Consider the following 20,362-nt stretch of genomic DNA (forward strand, 5'->3'; position numbering starts at 1 on the left):
AATTGCTCCACTAATAGAAAGAATTAACAAGTACTCTATCTGTCTCAAATCCCATTTAATATTCATGACCAAAATAAACTGAGCTTTTGCCCTAATCTGGCTAGCTGAATGCTATTTTTCAGCCCCAGGGCGAGGATCATTTCAGTGGAATTTCTTCCGGGTATTTAGAGAGAAGGGAGTGGCCGGGTGGTGGTTGGGGGCGGGGCAGAAAAATGGAAAGTCCTTTTCTGTCTTCCAAGGAGAGTACTGAACACAGCTGGCCCCTAGACCTGATTCTTTTTGTGGCAAATGGGCTCATCCTGGTTTTCTGAAGTGTGTACCTCCCAAGAGCCATTCAAGGTCACCGTGACTGGCCTTCTCTGGAGTGGGTAAACTGGCCTTACTCCTCCTGGGTAAATCTCAAATTCTATTTCTCTTTTTGCTCCAAAAGATTGTGAAAGACTCTTCTGCTTTATCCCGGTTTGCAGCCTGTGCCAGGAAGCTATCGCTATCTCACAGACAGAGCCCCGGGTGTGTTTTCTATTTGTGTGGAGCTCTTCCAGGAAGGGAAGCAGAGTATTCAGCCTGATGGTGGAGCAAAACCAGGCTCACCATAGATGTCTTCTTACCAGCACTTCTGGACAGTGCAGGGCCTCCTGTGTCCCAGGAGTGCCACACCCTCCAACCTGAACTCCATTTCCTAATTAGTATACCGTCACAACATGTTTTCTTATAGGGAAATCACTGGACTTAATTTTAAAAATGTTTAAAATTTGGGGATAACCCTTCACCCTGTCTCATCCTCCTCCCTTCCACCCACCCCCTCCCCACAGCACCTAATCTTTTCCTAGGTCCCTTTGTAACTTCGCCTTGGGGAACACTGACTGGTTCTAACAGCGGCCATTTGTGTGGGCATGTGTGTGAAGCTATCTATTCAAACACGAGTAACTTTCTAGATGCTACATCACTGGAAACAATGACTTCTCCAGCATCCCTCTGCGGCCATGAGCTCTCCTGGGTGGGGCAGTGCCCCATACTCCTCCCCTAGTTATGACTGAGCATTTACTGGCTGTCTTGTGTGGGCCCCAGGGCATCTGTGCCTCACTGTAGTGAGTTCATGTTTGCCATAGCCATACCCTGCCCATAAGGCAGCCTCCTCCCTGTCACTTGGCATCTTTTGGTCTCCTCTTCTTTGATATTCCATGAGCCCTGGGGGGATTAATGTGAGTATGCCATTTAATGCCGGACACCCAACAGTCATTTGTTCTTATAACATGGGCATAACAAGGAGATGGGTATAAACAAATGTTTAAGAAGTAGTTTGATGTGTCTTTAGAGCCAAACGAAGTAGGTTCACTCTTAGTATGAACTTTTGACAAGATTCATGGTACTGGCATGAACTCCCTCCTATGGAGATGGGTCTCAGATCTAATCACAGATCAGTTGCTTAACCCCATAATAGCCATGCCACAGTTGTACCAGTAAGCACCTCCTGCCTGGCACGTTAGTGTACTATGCAAACTCTAAAACTAGGGAAGACCAATTGCTGACTTTCCCAGGTACCTGCACGGCAATCTCTGGCACCGTGAAGGCCAGTCAATAGGGGGAATGCTTTGGGTCAAGTTCAACATAATTTATATGTATTCTGCAACCAAAGCGTGAAGTGGAAACTCAAGGGTTCTTTGGAGAGCCAGTTGTGTTGGATGGTGTTTTGCTGAGGCAAATACATAAAGGAACATTTTGTTAAAGTGGACACAGGTGTGAAAGGCTAAGGCAGACTCGTGAAGAAACCTTTTGCTGAAGCAGTCACAGGAGAGAGGATGTTCTGCGAGAGCAAGCAGGTGAAAGGACACGTGGTGAAAGATTCTTTGCTAACAACCTGCATGTATTGGTCAACCTTACACTGTGTAGTTGGGCTACATTTGTCCGTATTCCATAGAGAGAAACACACCAAACCAAAACAAAACAAAACCCAACCCTGGTGGTGTGCTGCAGTTTCTTGCTGCTTCCTCAGACTCGGCTGATTGGATGCACTGCTGAGGAAAGACCTGTGCTGAGGCAAGGCACGTGGAGGGCACATGATGTTTGGAGGACTTCATGGAGTGACAGAGACTGAGGTTGGCGCTTGTGGGTCTCAAATCTTTGCTGACCTTCGACTCCCTGAGAGAGGCACAGCTGAGACTCCTCCTGGTGTCCCTCCGGGTCCCTCCTGCTGACCTGAGCTGAGGCTGAGGCCCGGCTGTTTCTGCTAGGTTGTGTCCCCACTGTTGCTAGCTGGACTCTACCAAACTGGACTGCTGTTGTATCCATGAAATGTTTGCAAGTGGATCAAGCTGCCACTGCTGCCCTGTGAACTGAACTGCCTATTTCAGACAACACAGACAGGAGTTGCTCCATAGAACCTTTCTAAACAGACCTACTTCTCCCATATCCTTTCTTTCTCACTATGTTTGGTGGGTGGTGGGCTAAAAGGGAGGTTAAAGCATTTAAGAACTACACAATGAAAGGCTGACCAATATATGCATGTTGTTAGCAGAGAATCCTAGAAAATAGGCTTTGCAAAAATTAAAATGGCAAAGGTATGTTGTATCTTCAATGGTAGGGTCTTCCCATCCAGTTCTTGTGGACATCTAAGGGCAATAGCCTTAACTTGGATAGTTGCAAGGATCTCTGTGGCCTCATTGGCCACAATTGGGTGTCCCACTCTTGGCACTGAGACTTTCATTGTATAACCCATGACTTTTGGGTTCAGTTTTATCCACCCATGTGCCTTAGCTAACTTTAACTATCAATTTGATACAATATAGAGTCACCGATTAGTAAGTTTCACCCTAGATCCTGCTGACCTGTGGGCTTGTCTATGGGGTATTTTCTTGATACCCCATAGGCAAATACATCCTAATTAATGTAGGAGAACAGAGACCACCGTGGGCCATACTATCCATGGGCAAGTGGTCCAGTACTGTACAAGGGAAGTAGCTGGGTGCTGGAGAGATGGCTCCGTGGTTGAGAGCACTGACTGCTCTTCTAGAGGTCCTGAGTTCAATTCCCAGCAACCACATGGTGGCTCACAACCATCTGTCATGGGATCTGATGCCCCTCTTCTGGTGTGTCTGAAGACAGCAACAGTGTACTCATATGTAATAAATAAATAAATCTTTTTAAAAAAGGAAAGTAGCTAAGCATGAACCTATGAGCCAGCTACCAGGCAGTGCCTTCCCACCTCCAGTTCTTTCTGTGCCACCTCAGTTGTGAAGCTCCTTGGTCAGAGGTGACATTGTGTGGGAGAGCAGGCAGACCTACCTTTAAGTTCCCTATGCTTGTTTCTATCTTGGCTCTGAGAGCTACAAACTTTCCTCTTAAGACCACTTCATTGTATACCATAGATTTTTATGTATTGCCCTTACTTTCCATGTGTGCTCAGATTTACAATGTTTCCTTCTTGGTTTCTTCAGTGTTCAGTTCACAGTTCCACAATTCAACAGTGTGCTATTCAATGTGCTTGTGTTTGTGTGCTTGTGTAGTTTCTATTGCTATTGATGTCAAGCTTTATTGCATTGCTGTCAAATGAACGGCGAGATGTTATTTCAATTTTCTTATATTTGTTGAGGACTGCTTTGTTATGATTTATTATCTAGTTTGGATAAAGTTCCACGGGCTGCTGAGACAAGTGTGTATTGTTTGGTGTTTGAGTGGGGTGCTCTGTAGACGTCCCCTAGGTCTGTTTGTTTTATGGTGTCATCCAATGTTTATTTTTTTGTCCAGATGACTTGTCTGGTCCTTAGGAGTGAGGTATTGGAAGTCACCCAATATTACTGTGCTGGGGTTAATCTGTGTCTTAACGTCTAGGAATATTTGTTTTATGAAACTAGGTGCACCTGTGTTTGGTGTCCATACACTTAAAGTTGTAATCTTGATGGATTGTTCCCTGAGTGTGAAGCAACCTTCTTTCTCTCTTTTGACTAATTTTTGGTTGAAGTCCATTATGCCAGACATTAGAAGAGCTATGCCGACTTGTTTCCTACTTCTATTTGTTTGGAATACCTTTTCCCATCCGAGGTAGTATCTATCTTTAATGATTAGGGGTGTTTCTTGGAGGCAGCAAAAAATACGGTCATGTTTTCCAATCCAACCTCTAGTCTGTCTTCTTATTGGAAAGTTGAGACCATCAATATCCAAAGTTATTATAGAAAGAAGTGTATTAGCTCATGTTCTATTGTTAATTTTGTGGTGTCTCCTAATATGTCTTTTGATTAACTCTCCTGGTAGTCAATTTCCCCTGTAGCCTCTTAACCATGCTCATCTTTCTCTTCAATCTGAAATATCCCTTCCAATATCATCTATAAAGCTGGATCTGGAGTCATCAGTAGGCCGGGTGTTTTGGTTTGGTTTGGTTTTTGAGTTTTTTTAATCATGAAAAGTTTTTATTGTTCTTCAGATTACAATAGATAGTTTTAGGTATAATGGTCTGAGTTGGCACTTGTGACCTTTTAGAACTTGGAATACACCTTGCTAATTCCATCTGGATTTCAAAGTTTCGATCAGATAATCATGTGTTTTCATGATTGGTATTCCTTTATATGATATGTGAATTGGCCTCTCTCTTTTACAGCTTAACCTTTCTGTATTCTGTGTCGTTAGATGTTTTTTAGCCGTAATATATAACACAAGACACTTTATTCCTGTTTCTGTCTGTTTGTTGTTCTGTCTGCCTCTTGTATTGAATTGGTACCTTTGTCTTTAGGTTTGGGACATTTTCTTCTATGACGCAATTACTCCTTTACTGAATGATCCAGTTACCCTTCCTTTTCTTCAAGCTGTGATACTCTTTCTCTGCGTGATCCATTCTGAAACCATCTCTCTTTGATGGTGAATTTTATTTGGCTTACTGACGTTTTCATTTCCAGCATCATTTCAGTCTGACTTTTCTTCCTCAACTTTGTCTCTTAATTAAATTCTAATTCCGCACCTTGAAATATCTGTTTTATTTTATTGAACTGTTTTGTTGTTGTTGTTATTGTTGTCCTTTTGAGTTCTTCATAATCCTTCTTTCAAATCTTCACATAGAAGTTCTAAGTTGTTCTCACTGGGAACCATATCTGGGAGACTGGTGGTTTTTGAAGGAGATATCTTTTTAATGTTGGTTTTTTGTTTTTGTTTTATGCACTTGGAATTGCACATCTGGAGTTAGGTGAATTTTACTCTGCTTTTCCTTTATACTTTTGTTCAAGTCACCTTTCTTCTTTGTGTAGAAGCACTTCAATGTTCAGGAGAGGTCTAACCTTTGGTAGGGTTGAGGTGTTATTTTCCTCTGTAGGGTGGTGTTCAGTGTCGCGAGCTCTTTCCCTCATCTTCCCCTGAGAGCCTACAACTGTCTGGAATAGGACTCATTATCTAGGGATCAATAGATCTCTGCTGGTTCCTTGCTCTGAATGGGATGTCTCCACCTGCCTGAGTGGCATCTGCTAGCTTCAGTCTACTCTCAACGTTTGCCCTCTATCATGGATCCCACACACATGGCTGCCGTTCCTGGTTCAGATCCAGCTCACCCCACTCTCCCAGTCTCCACTATAAGCTGTAAGTCCACGCACACCTGAAGACTCTACCGTGGGCCAGGGCTGCCCCACTTCCACAGCCTCTACCCTGTTTCATGGGAGGACGCACTAGGACGCACTAGGACGCACTCGCCTTGATTCTTTTGCCTTCTCATATGCATTTCACCATTACATTGTCAAGTTCTAATCACAGTTACTCTGGGATTGGTTGCCCTTTAACTGGATTTATAGACTCTTGTGGAGAGTTATCTGCTATAGAGTCCTGAAACCTTCCTTCCTACACTGGTTTCTCTTTTCTTACTTTGTCTTCTTTCAAAGGCAGAGGCAGGAGGATCTCTGAGTTCAAGGCTATCTTGGTCTACAGAATGATTTCCAAGACAGCCAGGGCTACACAGAGAAACTCTGCCTCAAAACCAAAACCAAAAGAAACCAAAACAACCCCCAAAACAACAACCAACCAAAAAAAGAACACAGATTGTGCAGACGCAGACACTTCTAGGTCCAAATTTTCATCTGGCATTTTAAGTACTAACTGGGGCAGATTATTTATGCTTCCTACACCCCAATGCTATCAATCTAACTATTACTTCATTATAAACTATAATTCGTTTCTTCTGTTTGAGAGATTTGTTTTGCTTTGACTAAGTTCTCACTATGAGGCTCAGGTTGGCCTTGAACGTTTCTCCCTGCCTCTTCCAGCCCTCCGATTTGTGCCTGGCTCACTTTTGCTATTCCGGACTATTACACAGGGCGTCCGGGAGTAGGTTTGTTGTTGTTTGGCCTCTTTAGCATCTGGGTATTTGCTCTTCACTTTGAGAAATTGTACATCATTCAGTTCTGGGGGGGAATCCTAACTAATGTCTTTTCAAAAGTTAACTTACCCTATTCCCTCATTTTACTATTTCTGAAAATCAATTGTGGACCTTCAGCCTCTGTCCTCCTAACTCAGGCAATTTCACATCTTCCCATCTGTGCAGGTCAGCCTTCTCTCAACAAGTATCCAGAGGTAATTAACTGAAAGAGAGGCTTTGTTTTGGCTTATGGCCTTGGAGGTTTCAGGCCACGGCCTAGGTATGCTCTGACGCTTTTGGCCCGTGGGAGACAGAAGCATCTTGTGGTGGTCAGGAAGCATGAGAGCAGCCAGCAGAGGCTGGGGTCCCAGCCCCATCTGAGGCGACTCCTGCACTTTCTATGACTTCTTTCCAGCAGGCTCTAACTCCTGAACGTTCTAGTAAGACTAAGGAAAAACTGATCAGCAACTGGACATAATTTTAATCTCTTTACTGTATTTTGCATAATTGCTTCAGATTTAACTGTTATTAACAGTTAATTATGAATGCTGTGAAATCTGCCACCAACTTTGAACTCCTTATTCTAAGCACTTTTTTAAAAATTTATAAATGTCTATTTTTTTTTAAAATAAAAGTATCTGTGCCTTTTTGTACTGTTAACGTACCTTTAAAAATACTTTAATCATGTTTTTTAAAACTGGAACTTTCTTTTTCATAGAGTCCACTGGAAGAGGGCAAATTGGCGGTAGGTAGAGAATCACGTGCAGGTCAAGTCAGTGTGCCACATGAGGTAAGAGGAAGGAGCATCTCCCATGTTCAGATGATGGAGGATGAAGTTTTTATAGTAATGCTATAGCTCGCAGGGGAGGAAGGTGGTCCTGCTCCGCTGACTTACATTCCTTGGATGTTAGCATGAACCACCTTGAATGTAACTTCCAGTCCTGCTCCAAGGTTAGGGTCACATGCAGGGCCCTGGGCTGCCTGCCATGCTGTGGTGTCACTTCAGCTTGGTCTGGCATGACCTTGTCTCCAAAATGATTCCCAGAGCAGTCCGGGGACCCAAAATATGTACAGATGAGCTTTTGAGGTGAAAAATAAAAATGGTTGCTATCAAGCCTCAGAAACTGAATCTGATCCTCAGGTTCTGCATGGTGGATGCAGAGCAAAGACTCACATCATTGCAAGTTGTCCTCTGGCCATCGCAGGAGCACCCTGGTACTGTGGGGGAGCTCGAAGAAACCCAGCCTGCCCCTGGAATTCTGTTAACCACAGCCTCTGGCACCTCTAGCACCTCCAGTGTCAGGGTAGCCGGGATCACAGTCTGTCTGGGGAAGCCACGGCGGGAACGTAAGCATAGAAACATGGAGTCAGGAGCGTCAGGATGCAGAGGCCATGGAGGAGTGCTGCTCACTGGCTTCTAGGTTTTTTCCAGTTTGTTTGTTTGTTTTTGTTTTTGAGATAGGTTTTTCTATGTGTAACAAAGCCTTGGCTGTCCTGGATCTTGCTTTGCAGACCAAGCTGCCCTCAAACTCACAAATGATCAGCCTGCCTCTGCCTCCGCCTCCCAAGTGCTGGGATCAAAGCCACCACACCCAGACCTCACTGACTTCTTAGTCATTACCTTGAATGAAAATACCCACACCTGTGGCATCTGTTGACATTCCCTCTCAGAAATGAGTTCACTTCTCTGGTGAGCTGTAATGCTTCGTTTTGAGTTCACAATAAGCAGGGTTTCTTTTCTTTTTAATTGGGGGGGGGGTTCATGTGCTGCTTCCACAGAGACAATGCGTGAGTTCAGGAAAGTTAAATATTCCTTGCAATAAGAAACTAGTTACAATGGAGAGAACAGAGCTATGGAGAACGGAGAAGCAAATTCCAAGTGAGACCAGGTAAGATTGATGGAGAGGCGAGAGGTAAGATTGACGGACAGGGCCCTGGAGAAGGCGAGAAGCTGAAGGATGACCAGTCTGGGTATAACGTCATTTTAAAAAGTCCATACTGAAAGGAGGGCGAAACTGGGGTGAAAAATGGATGTTTTGAGTGGAGTTACAGAGAGTTCTTAAATGACCTCATGCCAGTACAGCAAGAGACACGCTTGTCCTTAGATGCAAGGTGGCCAGACAGACATTTAAGGAGGATAACGGTGTCAGAAGGGATCTAGGGTAGTGGAAAATTACAAGAACAATTGTCAGTAAGAAAAGCAAAGCCAGGGTAATAGAAAAACAGATGTGTGGGTGCAATCTGTGTGCTATGGTGACCTACCTGTCTCACGCGGCTTGGCGGTAAGGTCAGAGAAGAATGAGGGTATCCCAAATTGAGAATGGCGTAGAGTCTAGCCACGGGGGGCAGATTGGGTGTAAGCAATGTCAAGTCTTGGGGAGGGGGGAGAAATCACTTTTTAATAAATTCTGATAAATTCCAATGAAACAAGAGAGTGACTTAGAATAAGGAGACAGAGAAGAATCTAGAAAATAGTCAGTGAAGACTGGATTAATGAGGGGTTGGCAGGACAAGAGAGTTAGTGGTCTTTAGCTTGAGGCCTGAGCACCTCTCAATTCCTCTCCTCTTACAAAACGTGAGAATAACCAGGCTTGCAGGGCTATTAACCCTCGTTAAAAACAAAGCTCACTGGCAGAGAAGACAGCTCTGTCTGTGCAGAGCTTGTCTTGCAAGTACAAGGTCTTGGTTCGAGATGTACTTCAGATGATGCAGCAACTCCCTGTGAGCTGTCCACCCTTCTCTCCCTCAGCCATGACGAACATTTTCCTTGGTAAGCCAGCCTCGGCCTCAGCAGAACTACGACTGTCATTAGTGTGGCTTGGCTGTGCTCCTGCCAGCTAAGCCCGAACTCTGCTTGCCTTTCCATAAGACACAGTGGCTGGCACGGCACTTCACCACAGCACAGCGGCTTTGTGGGCTCTGTCAGCATTTCTTTCCCTTGCCTCCATGCTCTCTGTTGATTGGAGTTGGGAACAGAACTCTGTGGTCGAGTCAACACCGGCTGAGATGTGGGAAGTCAGAACAGCTCTTAATTTTTCTCCTGGGCTTCTGGGATCCCTTACTTCACATCCAGAGCTCTGAGGGTGTCACTCAGGAATAAATTGGTTTAGCAGGGCTGATAGGGTGGGGTGAGACCTAATTCATCTCTCTCCGATCTTGCAGCCTGCTTGGCAGTGGAGAGAAAGTCAGTTTGCCATGCCATGTCATTGGGACTTGCTTTGGCTCGTACATACTGTCACAAACACTGGAACGGCAACGAGTGATTGCATTAGCTCTCAGGAAAGTGTTTATTTGCGACTGGCCTACTTAGAAAACTGGAATGGAAAAGGGAACATTTTGATGTAAAAAAGAAACACAAGATGTTGGCAGGTAGCAAGAGCGGCCCACACTCCAAGACTGAGCGGATGGGCCAGCCCAATCTGCAGTGTCACGGGATGTCCTCCTGGCTCTGCCTGGTGTCTCTCATTCTCAGTGACATTTCTAAAAAGCATAAGCCATAGGGGCATCTGAGGAGGGCTTTGTGTGTCTGTGGGAATATGAGATGTGGGAGCCCCTTTGGGTGAGGGAGGATTTGCAGGGGCTAGAGATGGGAAGGGAGTGGACTGGATGTTGCAGCGGGACGCAGCAAGGACGGACCACTGCTGTGGAGTCCAAGCCTTTTCAGAAGAAAGGTGTGGGTGTGGGGAGTGGGGTGTGGGGGTGGGGTATGGGGGTAGGAGGGTTGGGGGGTTGGCCTGTAAGGCACAGCTGCTGTGCAGGAGTGGGAAACTGCTGAAAGTCTGTAGGTGTGAAACTACACATCTCTTTTATCCCCCTTTAAGTTTGCTGTTAAGAACCTGTACAGCTAACAAACTCTTCCCCATTCCACTCCAAAAGGGCCGAATCCTTCCCTTTCATTGGACCCCATAATGCTACTGGACACTGTCCAGGGACCTTGTTTAACACCCACCCCTCATTGACTGCCTTAGGTTTCCAGGTCAGTCGTGGGTCCATCGTTGTGTGTGTACACTGTACACAGACATTGATAATAAGGGCTGTTTTGACTCTGGAGTCCTTTGGGGAGCAGTGTTAATTGTTCAGTGCTATAGCCGATGAGGAACATATTAACTTTCCCACATCCACAAGTTCATGCAATGTTTACATCTCTGCAGAGTAGGAGTTACTGTTATTCCACAGAGGAGTAGGTTGATGCTTTCTAAGGTAACCCCTCTGTGTTTGGTCAGTAACTGAGAAAGGATCCTAGCCTCTGTCCAGTGCCTAGCCATCATGAAAGAGAATCTCAGCTTAGGGTCCATGCCCTGGCTACCCCTATTCCATGTGAGCACATGTGTCTATGTAAAGAAGAATCATGGCACTATCAGTGTGAGAAAGGCCTGTAGTACCATAAGCTATGAGCACCACTCTCAAAGCTCAGCTCAGTGGGCGGCCTCTGGCATTGGGTCAGTGTCCAGTTGAGCCAGTCAGGGTCCACATGAGCCAGGACTCCTGCTCTGCGTCTCTGCCACTCTCAGCTTCCTCTAATATCCTAGTTGTCCTCAGAGCAATATTCAGGTCCTTGAGGACTTGGCTTCCATACTTCCTCTGCCTCCAGGAGATGGAGGAGACCCTAACCTTCTACTCAAACACTCTTCAGCAAGCCCGGACTGCCGTGTAACACCCACGTCCTCTTACCACATGGCCAAAGGGAGGGCATGTCTTTCTCCTCCAGCCAACGAAACTTGGGGGCTCAATCCTGAGGACCAACTAAGGTGTGACTGGCGTGTCCAGTTACTGTGGCTGAGAGATACCGTACACTGATTGGCCACAGCATACGTTCCTTGCCCATTTCTGGCTTATTCAGAGTCTTAAAGTGGGTAAGAGTATACTTAGTAACTTCAGCCATTCACAACCCACCATGGTGACCTTGAGATAAAGGTCATTTTTTATCAAAATAACGATTTCAAAATGGTCAGAGGAGAGGTGAAAAGAATGAACTATTCAGGTACTTAGTATTCCCTGGATATCTCAGAGGAAATCTTAGATCAAACTGTCTCATTGAGATGAGACGAAGCAAATTCAGCTCAAGTAGGAAGTTTTTGGCACTTCATTTTTTCCATTTGAGGAGTGTGGCACACTGGCCTTTTCGGCATCCCTAGTTATATTTGCAGGACACGATGCCCTGGCCCAGGAGGAGAGCTTTCCTATTGATAGTGTTGTAACTAAAATCCCTGTTTTGAGTAGCCCTGCCATAGCATTACACTGCCTTGACTCACTTTCCAAGAGTGTCGAGTCTCTGACTCCAGGGGTGGGTGGGAGTAGATGAAGGACGTTTGGAAACGAGAGTGTGAAGGAAGACAGACATCTCTAATGAGAAACTGTACAGAGCGATGGCTGCCTGTGTCTGAAAATATAATTATCCCCCTTTGTTTGATAGAGTTTTTGATAGATAGGATCTTGACAGCTCTGTTATGAAATGTTAAAATGTAATTTAGGTTAAAAAAACCTTAATTATCTTAAATTATAGTCTGAAGACCAGCTCAGGGCTTTGATCCTTTCATGTGTGGGACATAGCAGGGGCTGCAGGTGCAGCCCATCCAGGTTCTTTGCTCTCATAAAAGAAAACACACAGTTCACTGGTGCCCTGTCCACTGCTGGGGGGGTGGGGGGTGCATAGAGAGAGACACCTGCAGGATTTACCTCCTGCCCTAAAAGAGCAGAGGGGCATTGTGGGTATTTTCATTCATTGGGGGATAAAACTCAGCTCCTAAGTGCAGCATTCAGGCTCTTGAAGACCTGGCCTTCAACAACCTCCACCTCAGGCAGAGGGTGGTGCAGAGTAGATAACGTAGGCTTCAGGGCTGGGTAGCAGACCCAAGCCCTTCCCGGATGTCCTGTTGAGGAACTAGACTTGCTATTGGAGTTCTCTGGGCCTCAGCTTGTTCAGGTTATCACAAAAGCTGAGCACACATAGGACCGTTAGTGTGTTCAAAGCCCACCATTGCTTTTAGAGAGCTCAGTTCTCCCCGATCTCCACCTGCTCTGCCTTCCTCTGCTCTCCCCTCTACCTGGTTCTTTTTTATCCAACAAGCCTCTCTCCTCCTCCCTCCTTCCCTCCTCCCTCCCTCCTCCCTCCCTCCCTCCCTCCCTCCCTCCCTCCTTCCCTCCTTCCTTCCTCCCCCCTCCCTATTGATAGCAAACCTTCCTTAGACACAGGCTGCATGACTTCCCTTCCCTCTTCACGCCCTAGCCCCAGGAGAGTGAGTGTAACTTGTGCTCAGTAAACCTTCATGAAAAAAACGAGTTCACCACCACCCGCCATCCATTTGGCTCTAGCAGCTATCAATAAAGCAAGGAGAATACCAGTAATGAACCAGAAAGAGAGGGGTTTGGGGGAAGCAAGTTTGAGGTTTGAGGGCCTCAGGCCAGTAGCCACTCTATCTCGGTTTCCTCATTAAAATGGTTAAAATGTGACAATAGCACTTTCCTCAAAGGCTTATTGTGAGGACCAAAGTGCAATTGCATATATAAAGTTACTTAGGCGAGAACATGGAGCCCTATTTGACTCTTATAATGCCTGCCAAAGGAGTTTCTATCATTTTCTCAGTCATAGATGGAGGAAACCGAAGCCAGAGCCAGAAGAGAGCTGTCCCGAAGACGACTACTAGACAACGACGACGACAGCAACGATGACGCTAGAAAGCGATGCAGTCAGATTCGCAGCATCCTGGTCTCATCCAGAACGCAGGGTTGGCTGCCCCCTTTCCCAGGCTGCTTGCGCCCCAGGAATGAGTGGGACCAGCAGTCCATGACCCCCACAAGGCTGATGCTTATGGGTGCTCTTCTGTTCTGACCTCTTACTGAATGGGGATCAAGTTTAATGCAGTTTGGTGGTAAAGGCTTGCAGCGATCGTTTCAAAGGGAGACTCATGATTTTAAAAGGACTTAGCGAAGTTCCAAGAATACAGGAAGATGATTCTCCTAAGGCTTGGGGGAGTTGAAAGAGAATTTCATTCTAGCTAAACAGCTTGATGCACAATCCTTCCTTAGGGCCTGTGAGGGTCCAGTGTGGAGGCCCGGATATGAAAATGGGTGGACACGTTTCCCGTTCTGTCACCCATGGGTGTGCTTATGCTCAGTCTTTGGAGAGGAGCTTCCTGCTCTTTCCACTCTGCCTGCCTCAGCACACCTGCAAGTGAGCAGAAGGTGTTTCCTCCCCCACACACCCCCACAGGCTTCCTGTGAGCCCCAGGGTGGAAGCAAGGTCCTCAGGGAAGAAGAGCAAACAGCAAATTGTATTTTTCTTCGCGGTACCTTGAACCTCACCTGATTGTCTCAGAGGAAACACAAGCAGTTCTCTGGGATAGCTCTCCTGCCAGGAAGCTCTCGGGAGCCTTCAGCCCCCAGTTAGGGGCATCTCCGGAGAGCGTGCTTCTCTCATTTTATTTAAACACTTCCTGAGGTAGAGTCTGACTATGCATAGATGATCATTTGTACAAGATCCTGCACTGTGGAGCCTGGTTGTTTAATATTTTCTTTGAGGACAATGTATTTTAACATTTCCCCCAAACTTTGCTAATAGTTGCTTTCCATAAAAAGTTTGCGTGTGTGAGCAAGATGGGCATGCAAATGGCTGCAGAAATGAGTGTGGAAAACCACTTGGCCTTGGGTCTCAGTATAAAAGCACGGTAGGACACACAGTCCTTAACCTGCTTGTCAGAGAGATGCCGCGCTGGCCTCTGCCCTGCCTGTTCCCTTCCTTTCCCACATGTGGCACAGTAAATTGGAGGGTTTGCTGAGATGTCAGCCTGGAGAAGCCAGATCCCTGTAATGCTTGCTACCCCTGAAGCCTTTGAAAGAATCAGACATTCGAGGACTTGAAAAACCGAACAAGGGAAGCTGAGCTAAAGAAAGGCTGGAACAAGACGCAACAAGCCTCGGACAAATTATTCATAATTCCATTCTGATTCATAGCAGGAGTCAAAATAGCCTGCAAGCCCCAGGCTGCAGCTGGTGGAGAGACGCTTCGCTGTGTTTGTTCAGTTCCTCCAATGAGGGCAGGCCAAGTGGAGGCCTGGGGAAGGGAGATCCCTGAAGATAAAAATGAGTCTTCAAGGCCAAATGGTCTTTTGGCTGAAGGTTCCAGATATTTGGTAACCAGATTTGGACTCTAACCAAGGAAGAGGTGGAGGAAAATCTCAGCCACTGTAGCTAGATAGACCTCCCTGGAAGGAGGGAGGGGTGCCCCTTCTCTGCCTTCATCCCACCCTTTCCAGATTATATCTGGAAAATGAGGTCCCCGTGGCCCAGCATTTTTGCCAGGTCACACCCCAGACCCAGGAGCCAGCCAATTTGCTATTCAAGAAAAGACCCCTGACTCTCTGTATCAAATGTTTAACTCCCCTGCTGAAGCCTCACAGAAAAATACTTTTGGGGATACTAGCATGGCCTTGTATTTCTCTACTAAGAGAAGGGCCTGTTCCAGTCCTGATAGGTAAGCAAACTTTGAGGCACGCAGAGGTGCAATGGTTTGAAACACGGATGAGTAGGGGGCTTGCCATGGAAGAGGAGCTCAGTCTTGTTGGCTGTGCCCACTGGCTTGTGATTATCACCAGTAAGAAGCACAAGGTGTATAACGTGTTTAGCCTCTCAGAGGACTTTGACTCTGGAGCTCAGTGCCTCCTGTGAAGAACAATCTAGAAAACAAGGGAGAGCTCTTTGCTTTTGTTTTATAGTGGGAACTGTGTCCTCCCATGGCTCTCCAGGAGGAGGAAAGGTATTGTTTCATGGGTACCCAAAGCTGAGCACCACTCATGCCCTAGAAACAGCTGCAGAGACCCAGCTTAGAGCTTGCATTTGAGAAGAATGGCGGGGGTGCTGGTGGGAAGTAGAGGGGAGGTGGTGCTTTGGCTGAGAGGGCCTGGGCAGGGGAAAGGGCCACTAAGTCAGTCCCAATACGACTGGAGCCAGATAGGGAGTTAAGCTAAGGTCATGAGATGGGGAATCTCACAGAGGGCCAGGATCTGTGAACAGGAGAGGAGGCTGAAGCAGACACAGAAGGTAGCAAGAAGGGGACTTAGTCGATTATCCATGGTAAAAACAAGACTCGTGGGATAAGCCATGGAAAAATGGCAACAAGTCAGTGATGGCCCCAAAGCCTTAGAGGCCAGCACCAAGCTTCAGTCAGCTGTGGGATGGAGTCGACACCGACTATGATCTGCTGGCAGGGTCCTTCCACAGTTTGCATAGAGATGTCATAGACCTGTAGCTATGTACTGTTGGCATCCAGGAAGCCATGATGTTCATTTCCGCTGATGTTCATCAGTCAGAAACCACTGAGACAAATCCATGTTCTAATGAGACTCTTCACATGATGAGGCGGTGACCATGACTGAGACCATGGCTCAGAGATCTGAGCTGTTTGCTGGGCTGGCTCGGATTGTGCGTTGTTGTTTGTCCACAGTGCTAAGTCTAACTTGGGTTCTACAAGAAAGGATGAACCGATGAATTAGTGAAGTGGGCTGTGAGATTTGAGTGAACAGTGGCCTCAGCCCCATTGTTTAGCATGTCTAACTTGGCCTCAGTCTCCTGACCTCATAGAAAGTGTGCTCCTCATGGCCACAGAACCCAGGAAACACTCTAAGGCTGGAGCTGAGCACACGGGGTGCCCAGGCCAGCAGACTTCCTTTGAATCATAGCTTCTTCCTTCTCCGCTGCACCACAGAGCACCACAGACATGCTGACCTCACTCTCCCAGTCCCACCCTTGGCCTCTGTTAGGTTTTGCATTAGGAATTTGGCCATAAAACTCATTTGCACAATGGCTAAATTTGTTTCACATGTGGAATATGACTCTCTTAGGGATGGATTCTAGGAAGAGGAATGGCAAATTAGTTCAGAATCCCCAAGTGCTGGAAAATGTAATTAACTAGGGTGATGTCGAGAGCTGGTTGGGAGAAGATGAGGAGAAAGAGAAGGAGAAGGAGGATGAAGGAGGCAGGATTTGGGGGGAAGCCCAGTATGAAGAAGCAGCAGTAGATCATCGTCTCTTCTCTTGTCAGAGTAAAGACGCAGTATTGAGGTCGAGGGTTACAATCTGCTCAGTGGAGGAAGGGTGGACCACGGGGATGGGATGGAGGGAGGAACCTGGTCTTGTCTCTGTTGAGCAATGCTAGGGAGTAGTCACATGGGTCTTGAGAAGCAAATGGTCAACGACGAAGCCCTAAGCCTTGCTCCTCAGGCACAAAGTAGGGGCACAATCCATGTAAGTGGCTGTGTGTCCAGGTGTCATCCTTATAGATGTCCTGGAACAACGATTGCTGTGCTCTTTATAGAAGCCGGAAGTGACTTGGGTCCCTGAATGGTTAACTAACTCCCCTGGTTTGCAAAGTGGCTGATGGCATATAGGATTCAAATCCCACTGTCTTTTCCCTGCTGATGTTTCTGGGACCTTGACACTTAAGAAGAAGAATAGGGTATAATACCTTAGTACCTGACATTGCTAAGGTCCTGAGTTCAACTGTGAGTCCTGGAAAACTACAACAACAACAACAATGACAACAACAACAATGACAACGACAAAAAGAAGCCAAACCCAAGTGAGGACAAGCCTTTGATGATGAGTTCTGAACTTTGGAATATGAAGGTGTAGCTCAGTGAATAGAGTGCTTGCCACCATCAACCTTCCTCATGCTGTGGTAACCCCCAGTCATAAAATAATTTTTGTTGCTACTTCATTACTGTAATTTTGCTACCTATATGAATCATAATATAAATATCTGTGTTTCCCGATGGTCTTAGGTGACTCCTGTGAAAGAGTCGTTTGCACCCCAAAGAGGTCACGGCTCACAGGCTGAGAACCATTGCACTAAGCAATGGATTCTATACTAAGTACCTCATAAACTGGAGAGGGAGGCTCATGCCCATACCACAGCACTCAGGAGGTGGAGGCAGGAGGATCAGGCATAGAGGTCATCCTCGGATACAGAGTGGGTTTCCGTCCATCCTGAGATACACATTAGACTCTGTCTCAATACAATGAGGAATAGGGTTTTCTCCCTGTTTGTTACCATGCGCCCTGATAGAGACCATCAGTGCCTAGTGCATGAGACCTGGTTCTCCCTTTCTCTCTAATTCCTAACTCACGGACTAGCAGGGCATCCTGCTCTGCTCTGAGGTACTTGCGTGTCTTATCGAGGTTCCCAACAAAAATGTCCGACTTCTCTGCTTCTATTCTCCAACTTCTCTCCCCAACCCTCTTTATTTTATATTTTATTTTTTCTTCCTTCCTTCCTTCCTTCCTTCCTTCCTTCCTTCCTTTCTTTCTTTCTTTCTTTCTTTCTTTCTTTCTTTCTTTTTCTTTCTTTCTTTTTTTTAGCTAAGAGAATCAGTGATAAACCTTTTGTCTGGAAAAATAGGCAGCCTGCTGAGTCCAGATCACCTTCAAGTGCTTTTGGTATTCAGAGATGTAAAATCTTATTATTCGAGTTTCTTTAAAGAGGCATCCAGAACATGTCCAGGCAGGGCCTGGGGTGGGCTGATCTCAGTGTGGCTGCTGGCTCCACAGGGATAATCACAGGACACTGTGGCCGCATCTCACCACCAGCTCTCAGAAACTAAGCCTGAACTTCTGGGGCCTGGCTGGAAACCACCAGCCATCACTGCCAAGCAGGAGCCGTGCCCTCACGGGCCATCTGCAGAGGTGGTGCGGCCATTTGCGGGCGTTGAGAACAAGCCAGTGGTTGAAGCCAGCTTTTGCTGCTAGCGTGGGCTGCTGGCAGTAAAGCCGGAGTCCAGAGGATGCTGGGGAAGTCACCCCCTCTCAGCCTCCTTCAGCTGCCCAGCTGCACTAGATCTAATTTAATTTAGTCAGATCATCTTCACAGCACAGTCTGAGCTGGACCATCAGTCTCAGTCAACACAGGAGAAAACCAGGACAGGAGGGGGCCCACCCAAGGTTACACTGAATCACTAGCATTTAAAACTGGAAACACAGCTTCCACATTGCTATAGAAACACATTCAAATGAATAAAAGCAATCGGAGCAGTGTCTTAATTACAGAGCTCCTTTCTGGGGCTAGATCATTATAACGCAAGTGCAAACAAATTAATACTTCCCTGCTTCCCTTTTGGGAGAGGAAGAGAGCAACATGGTGCCAACGCAAACCACTCGATTTCGTGGTATTTCGACGGTTCCCACTGTCTTAAAGATTCCACGGGTGTTACGTGTTGGCACTTTCAAAACACTAACCCCCTAAATCTTTGCTATTGTAATTCCTAAATTTTTTTACGAATACATTTATGGAAAAAGATCCGCCTGTTATTCAAAACTTACAAGTTTGTATAAAAGGCTGGGGCGATGACTCGGCGGCTGCAGTGCCTGCCACGTAAGCACAGTGATCTGAGTTCAAATCCCCAAGCACCCACAAAAAGGCCAGGCCAGACGTGGTGCTTGTAACCTCAGAGCTGGCTGGGCAGAGACAAGCAGACCCCTGGGGCTTGATGTCCCTCTGGGCCAGCTGAAACAGATCATCTCAAAAGACAAGGAGAAAAGCAAGAGAGGAAAATGCTCAACTTTGTCCTCTGCTTTCTATGTATAGCACAGGTGAGTGTCCCTGTGCGTATCCTGTGCCATTGCGAGCGATAATTGACTAATTTTTAATATTCGGTTTCTTTCTTTTTCTATGAATATATTCATATATATGTTTCTTTAAACAAAAATAAGATGTTTTTACTGTGCAGTTTAGAGGCCTAAGGTTTTTGATTGCACTTTCTGTTTCTATAATGTTAAGTCCCAAGCACATTCTTCTGTCATGTAATGAAGAAATGAAGGTGCCATCCATCCTTCACTTATGGCGCCCAGGATGTTTGAGTGTTGAAGAAGGATGGACCAAAGCCAACATTCCCATCGCTCCATACTCAGAGAGGAAAAAGTAGACACTCCCCTAACTTCCCGAGAGCTGGCCCATGTCCCCTTCCTCACTGGTTTCTGCTCTCAGAAGCAGAAGGCGTTTCTCCCGTCCTTTCCACCTGCAGCCAGGTCACTGGCTTCCTTCTTAAAAAACCCATCACTTCAATCATGGCTTCCTTTTGGACATCCATATCCATTGAAATGCTGCATCTTCTCAGAAGTGTCTAAATACAAGGAAATGTCTCCCATGATGATGAATCTTCCTGATCTCTGCTCAACTTCCACAATCAAGACAGGAGCATGGCAGCATCCAGGCAGGCATGGTGCAGGAGGAGCTGAGAGCTCTACATCTTCCTCTGAAGGCTGCTAGGAGAAGACTGGCTTCCAGGCAGCTAGGATGAGGGTCTTAAAGCCCATGCCCACAGTGACTCACCTACTCCAACAAGGCCATTTCTCCAAACAGTGCCATTCCCAGGGCCAAGCATATTCAAACCACCACAGATATTTATCATTTCCTTGGGTTGGAAACATTCACAATCTCTACTGTGTTAGAATGTATAATTGTTTTCAAATATATGTACCCTCGGGCACCTTAGAAAGTTTGAACTTATCCTCTGTCCACTGCTCCTCTGTGTTTGTTAATCAGCCTCCCTCCACCACCTTCCCAAGCCCTCCTGGTAACCACCATTCGGTTCTCTTCGTCTCTGAGACACTATTTGGCCTCTTCATGTGAGTGAGAACATACAGTGTTGCCTTTCCTTGCTGACTTACTTCCATTCAGTAAAATGCCCTCTGTTCAACCTGTCTTAGTGCCAATCATATCATCTTATTCTTTTAGTAGCCGAATACTATCCCATGAATATTTCTATCACAGTGTTACCCACTCGCCCTTGGAGGAACACCTAGCTGTCTGTACAGCATGGCTCATGACAAATAATTATACAAACATGAATGCAGATGTCTACTTGGCAGACTGAATTTTTTTTCTTTTTTTTATATATATATATATTTTTTTTATTATTATTAACTTGAGTATTTCTTATATACAAAGTGTTATTCCTTTCCGGTTTCGGTAAACATCCCCCCCCCCTCCCTTCCTTGTGGGTGTTCCTCCCAACCCTCCCCCCATTGCTGCCCCTCCCCAACAATCTA

This window comes from Rattus rattus, chromosome 7 (assembly GCF_011064425.1).
Source record: "Rattus rattus isolate New Zealand chromosome 7, Rrattus_CSIRO_v1, whole genome shotgun sequence".
Classification (NCBI taxonomy): Eukaryota; Metazoa; Chordata; class Mammalia; order Rodentia; family Muridae; genus Rattus; species Rattus rattus.